This window comes from Lycium ferocissimum, chromosome 11 (assembly GCF_029784015.1).
Source record: "Lycium ferocissimum isolate CSIRO_LF1 chromosome 11, AGI_CSIRO_Lferr_CH_V1, whole genome shotgun sequence".
NCBI classification, from domain to species: Eukaryota; Viridiplantae; Streptophyta; class Magnoliopsida; order Solanales; family Solanaceae; genus Lycium; species Lycium ferocissimum.
This window is the reverse complement of record NC_081352.1, coordinates 48,992,838-49,000,214: the sequence shown is the minus strand read 5'-3', so window position 1 is coordinate 49,000,214 and position 7,377 is coordinate 48,992,838.

The following is a 7,377-nucleotide window of genomic DNA, read 5'->3' as shown; positions in this document are numbered from 1 at the left end:
GGGGTCATAGTACACACACACACGCATATATATAATGCATGAGTATGATACGAGTACATCTTGGATCTCTCGGAGTGACATAATGTCGTTACACCTCCGAACATCATTATGGAATGACATTTTCATCAACATGTGACTCTATGAAGCGTACAAAACTAGAGAAGAGCTTGCTAAGAACAACATTACAGGAACATGAATCAACATAGAACATTTCTAGCTGCTAAGAATAGAATCATTATAGAGCAGTGTTACATTTATGTTTCGTTCATATGGACCATACCCAAAAAAAAAAAAAAAAAAGGAAAGTTAGCCTTAACATACCTCAAGTCGTCAACACAATCCCATAAAGAACCCGTCGAACTAGTACTCCAATCCTATAACAAAGGAACACATTTACAAACTTAGATGGTACTAGTGTATCACGTATATCAAATGATGATTCGATTCCAAAATGAAATGGACAACATTTCTCTTACTCCATTGTCACTACAGCACGCCTAACAGCCAACAACACAACAACAACCTCGTATAAGTCTCTTTAATTTCACATCATTACTCACCCCAAGATACTCATCAAAATAGCCTAACATACGCTTCGTATACGACACTTTATACACTTTCTTCTTCCAAATATCTCAAGTATATCAATATCAACACAACTATAACATCTTCTATCATCCATACATGAGGAATTCAGTTCAATAGCATAGCAACAATATGGCCAAAACAGATTACAACTCACAGGAACCTTAACGTTCATTAGAACCTTCTTCCTACAACTTTTCCCTTTTAATCATTTGTATAAACATCTAGCAAACTCAAACATATGGAAATAAGGTGGAATCTTACCTCAAGAACTCAAGAACACTTCAATTCCAAGATTACTTCACTATGAAGTATCCTCCAAAGCTACTACCAAAGGAAGAATTAAGTTTCAACGATAGTCCAAAAATATTTGGCACTTGATCTTCTCTTTTAGTCCTTGATTTCACTTAGGGATTGATTAGTTATGTTGGAGAGGGTTTTTCCAAAGCTTATATGAGCTTGATGAAATGTTAAAATGAAATAAAAGTGAATATATATATACATATATATATATATATATATATATATATATATATATATATATATATATATATATATATATACATATATGGACCGTACATCTCAACACAAAATTTCCCTCTCTGTCTAGTTAAGTACGGACCGTATCCCAAACTATGGCCAGTATATCTAATACACGGTCCTTATTTTCCACTTCCAACACAAAACTTCGACGAAACGTATTCTCTTTTCGTTTATCCTCTAATCCTTCCAACACATGTCAAAGATGAACTTAAACCCTCGTATACTCAAGACGAACACGTCTAATCTTATAAACCTCAAAGATAATTCCGCTATCCAAATCTATAACAACCAACTCACGAAGATACTTAACGTACAAAAGTACGAGGTGTAACAAATTTCTTTTGATAATAGGAGAAAGAACAAATGGATGTGGAAGAACCATTGTTGAGAAATGAAGTTTCAAATATCATATCAAAGCGTTGAAACACAGTTAATTCTATGAGATGTGATTTCCTCTGTCAACTACCTAGCTTGATCCTGGCGCCCCTTTTCTTTTGGACTTCTCTAAAATAACTGGTTTGATTGAAGGTAAAGCCTTCAAGATTGCATTTTTGTCCTAACTAGTATACATCTTTAAGTCATTGTAATTTTGTTTCTGTGTTCGTTCTCATGTTAATATCTCTTAGCATAGGATACGGGTGGAGGGACAAAATCTCCTTGGTCCACTCTCGAAAAGGAATATATTTGCCAACTATTTAATTTAGAGGGATGAAGTGTGAATCTTTTTATTATTCAAAGTCACTGGATAAATCAGGTTAAAAAAGACACCATTTAACCCCTAAACTTGGCACGAAAACTCAGTTTGGAAACTAAACTTAACTTCTATTTATTTACCCCCCTTAACAACTTACGTTTTAATTATTTTTCCCCTCTAGTGGCCCAGACCAGTTGAGGGCTGGGTAGTGTTAGACACGCGTGAGCTAATTTGTCCACGTCATTATTTAATTCCCCAACTTATTTTTACCCGTCCCCACATAAAAAACCCGACCCAGCCCCAATTAACCCGACCTATCCCAAACAAAAGACCCAACCAAGGTTCCCAATCGACACTTTTTTCCCTTTCCACTACACAACCAAACCTCCACACTACACAAACCGATCATTGCAAAGTTAAAAACCCAAAATATAAGTAAATCTTGTCGTTTCTGAGTGATATTGAAGATTAGTTAGCCACAAAGGTACATGATTCTTGTTGTTCTCGTTAGGGTTTGTCTAGATTTCGATTTTACTATTTTTCAGTTGCAAAAAATTTATCTTTAACTTCATTTTTTTTTTTTTTGGTGTAAATGGTAACTGAATCTTGTAATTTTTCATTTGTTTTCAATTTTAGGTTTTGCGAAGAAAATGGACGATGTGTTTGTGACTTTGAGGTTTAACCACGAAGGTAATTTAGAAAAAACCCCTCGTATTAAGTATGTTGGAGGTAGTGTGACAGATTATTTTGATGTTGATCTCGATAAATTCTCTTATTTTGAGCTTGTTTACTATGTTAAAGAAATTGGTTATAATGTTTCATCTTGTTGTGTATATATTAGACCACCTAAATGGTGATTTGTAGTAGAAGTTAAAAGTGATAGAGACATTATTTGTATTGCATCTCAATTAAAAAACGGAGATATTGTTATAATTTTTGTGACTCATCTTGTTGAGGAACCTTTGTGGTCCCCCCTGCTCTTCCACCTATTACCCATGTGGGTGGGGAATCTTTTACTACTTTTGATAACCCCATATGTGAAGATATAAATGAAAAGGTTGGGGCAGGTGAGGGTAGTCAAACATTTGGGGGTAGTAAAGGCTTAGGGTTTGAAGAGGCTGCTGGTCTTGATGAATCCTTGGGTGGGACTTCACCAATATCTGCAGTGTACTCTGCTTCGACGGTGATGATGATGATTCGACTTAAAAAGTGAGAGTGAATGCGAGAGTCCGACAATGTAGTGGTAGAGAAGGTGAAGAAGAAATATTTGATAGTGATGTCCATGAGGAGGATAGGAATCTAAGGAAAGATTGGGTGGCTCTAAAATCAAAAAAGAAGAAAGAAAAGGCTAAGAGATATGAAGGGATAGATTTAGGGCCAAAGGGTGTAGATATGGGACATGATGAATATTTATCTAGGAGTAAGAGTACATTTGAAGGAAAATTGGGTGGGGATGAGCCATTTTATGACTCAGATGAACCTGTTAGCTTTGAAATAGAGACTAATGATGAAGCTGATGACGAAGGTGTGATTGAAAAGTCTACCAAAAAGTCAAAGAGACCAAAAAGAATTAGAAATAGGGTTATTTTTTATCCTAAGTGTAAAGAAATAGTTTGGGAGACTGGTCTTGCATTTGAAAGTGCTAAACAGTTTAGGAAAGCACTTACCAGGTATGCAGTTCAAGAACATGTAGAGTTGGATAAATATGTCAATGAACCAACTACGGTGAGGGTAAAGTGTACTGCTGGCTGTCCATGGTTATTGTTTGCCAGTTATGATTCTAGAACAAATAATTTTGTTGTGAAGAATTATAATCCTGTTCACAAGTGCAATGGCACAACAAAAAACAAGTTGGTAAATTCTTTGTATATTTCAGAAACGTACAAAGATAGAATTATTTGAACTTTGGCATTAGAATTTTTGAGCTTCAAAATTTGGTAAGAAAGGAATTGGAGGTGTATATTGGTAGGAATGTGGCAAGAGAAGCCAAGAAGCATGATTTTGCAACAAATCGGGGTACAATGTAGAGGAGTTCAAAAGAATTTTGGATTATAGGGATGAGCTTTTAAGGACTAATCCGTAGCACATGTGTGGTTAAGAGGGAGTGAAGAAACTTTTGAAGGTGGAATCAAAAGGTTTCAGTCCTTTTATATATGTTTTAATGTCATGAAGAAGGCATTCAAGGCTGGTTGTAAGAGAGCAATTGGGTTGGATGGCTGTTTTTTAAAAGGTGTTTGTAAAGGCCAATTGCTTGTGGCTGTTTGTAAGGATGGGAACAACCAGATGCTATCACTGGCAGGCAGGGTTGAATTTGAGAATACTTTTACTTGGAGATGGTTTGTCAACATTCTAAGGCATGATTTTGAGCTTGGAGATGGGGTGGTTTGACAACTCTTTCGGATATGCAAAAGGTAATGTATTCTTGGTTATTGATTTCGAATTTTTTTTCATTCTCTTTTTAACTTATGTCAACTCTCTTTCACCTAATATTTTTTTACATGTTATTGTAGGTCCGGATATAGCCATTAAGGATCCGTTGCCAAATGCGAACGAGAGAATGTGTGCAAGACATGTGCTTGCCAATTTTTCCAAAACATGGAAAGGCATAGAGATTAGAACGCCCGGAGATGTGCTAAGTTCACATATGAGCGGAGTTACAAAAAAATTTGGATCATATGGAGAAGTTAGGTGATGGAATAAATGGAGATTTGTTGTATTACAACATAGATAGGTGGTCCAAGGTCTACTTTAAATACCTTAGGCATTGTGATAGTGTTGACAACAACATGGCCGAGAGTTTTAATTCCTAGATTTTGGGGCCAAGGCACAAGACCATTATCGCAATGCTTGAGGAAATTAGAGTCAAAATGATGAGAAGGTAGGACAACTAAGAGAGTTTTACGAGACTTGGATAACAAATATCGGCCAATGGCTTTGAAGGTATTGCAAGAGAACACATCAAAGTCAATGAAGTGTACTCTTGAATGGAATGGTGAATATGGCTTTGAGGTCACACTAAGGACAGGCAACTCATTCATTCAACTCCGGGGTAATAAATTCATAGTAAATCTAGCAATACTTGCACTTGTAGATCTTGGATGCTTTAGAAAAGGTATTCCTATTGTCGTCATGCCATAAGCCAAGAGGTGCACTTCATTTCAGAAAATTGGAACCTATTGATTATGTTGCACATTCGTACACTAAGGACACTTACCTCAAAACATACAACTCATTCATTCAACCTTAAACGTGATTTACTAATATGGCAATGTGGCCAAAGTCAACCAATCCTCCCTCATTAACCTCCCACCCGAGATTAAAAGGCTAACGAGATCTATTTTGTAGGCCAAGAAAGTGTAGAAGAAAGGAGCGGACGTCTTGGACATCAAAACAAGACAAGGAAAGGCCTTCAAAAATGAGAGGTGTTGAGATGACTGCACAAGTTCATCAATGCAAAGGGTCACAATAAGAAGGGTTATCCTATGAATCCACAATCGCGAGAGTGGTCTTTGGGAAGGGCAAGGGGAGAGGGACAAGTACTAGTTCAACAAGGTTAAGTGTTGGTTCTTCTAAACGGTACCAAGTAATTCCCAACCTTGCAGTAGAGGAAGGGGAAGACCAAGAGGTTCGCTTGCAAATTACGGTAAAATTTCTTTCCTTGTTATTTACTACTTGATTAAATATTAAAGTTCCCGTTCGAATCTTACATTGAGTCTAATTACTTAAATATGAGCTAGGCCATGCCTATGAATTCAGCAGTGCATTTCAATAACGGAAGGGGTACGGGACAATCGTCTAAATAGTATATATAAAGTTCCAATAAGTAATTTTGTTTGTATCACGGTATTACTTAGCTTGTTAAATTACGACTTAATCAATTTTACAATTCTAAGTGTTTGACACCTTAAATGTGACTTAGAATTTATACACGATGCAATAAGTGCATCAGACTGGGCTGATTCTTTGGAAAGAGGGCACAAAATCGAAAAGAAAACCATCTTCCAAGAGTTGTGGGAATGGGAGTGCTGTATATTTAGCTACCAACTACCCAAAGTGGTTTCAAAATTGTCAATGTAAGTTTGCAACCTCATTAACCATTTCAAAACAAACAATCTAGCCTAATGGAGATCTATTTTGCCTAATGGAGATCTATTTTGTTAATGCGCTTAATCTGGAATGGCAAATCTTTCAACCATGCCTATGAATTCAAATAGTCACTGGTAGTCTTGGACATCATAAACCAAAATGAGGAGGACTAAAATGGAAAAGTAGTCCACATATCCTTTTTTTAAAATAAGTACATCAATCATATTCATACAACAAGGCCTTGACAAATGAGTGGACAAAAGAGAATGAGAACAAGGGATATATGATAATTTATTTTCATCTTAAATGCAATACCAATTTTAACTATATGAACCGGTTCCCACATGTAAGTGTAGAACCACAAAGAACCAAATATATTTGGGAACTCTTTTAGAGTCAAAGAACAAGTTCATCAAAAGGACGCATACTAAGCCTCGAGCAAGCTTAAATGAAATGGAAAAATGAAGTTGAATTAGTTTAGTCTTGTATGTATGTCTTTAAAATCAAGTTAGCACCTAGGATTGAAAGTAATGTTTAAAACCTTATCATAATTACACCGTGAGGCATACATCTCTTGTCCATTCATTGCCTATTTTAATGTTGTTTTTTAGCAATGAAACAATTATGGTAGATGATGTTACATTTGTCAAACAAATGTGCACTTAGACTTTATCAATTTTGAATGCATTACCAAGAGATGATGCTACGAGATATAAGCAAAACAAAACTTTGCCCCGAAAGTGACATTCTATTCTTGCAATATTAAGCAAACCAATACGAATCAACAAATTAGCAAACAATATATTTTGCCTAATATTAACAAGAAAACCCTAAATCCTTATTAGCTTTTCTAGATACAATACATAAAAACTAATGCAAACTATCGCAATCCTCGATAAATAGAGAAATCGTACAATTTTGTTGTATATTTCACACAACCGGTTTTGTGTATTACCCGTACACAAACACTAAACCCTAAACCAATACGAATCAACAAATTAGTAAACATATATATCGTTGTGTATGACAATAAATGCAGAAATAGAGAAGCTTCCTTAATAGAAAGGAAAATGTAAGTATCGAAGTGTTAGGTCTTATAACACTAAGATATTACGTATTTTTACGATTTGGCCGGACTTAAAATATTTTTACAACGGGCCTTTCTCCTTTACTCCTTTTTTTAAAGGCCCTACAAAGTATAGTATTAGTAATTTATTTTCGGTATTTACCGAATACCGAACGGTATAATTGTAAATTGATTTCAGCATTCGAATACCGAATTACCGAATTGTCGAATTTTACACATTTTCGGTTCGGTAATTCGATTTTCTAGTATTTTATGCCCAAATTTCTAATGACAATAAATGCATAGAGAAGCTTCCTAGTCGTGGATCGCTATGTTTGTATAACACTAAAATGCAAAGAAAATTTGAGCAGTCAAACACATTGAATGGATGCAAGTAAATGCA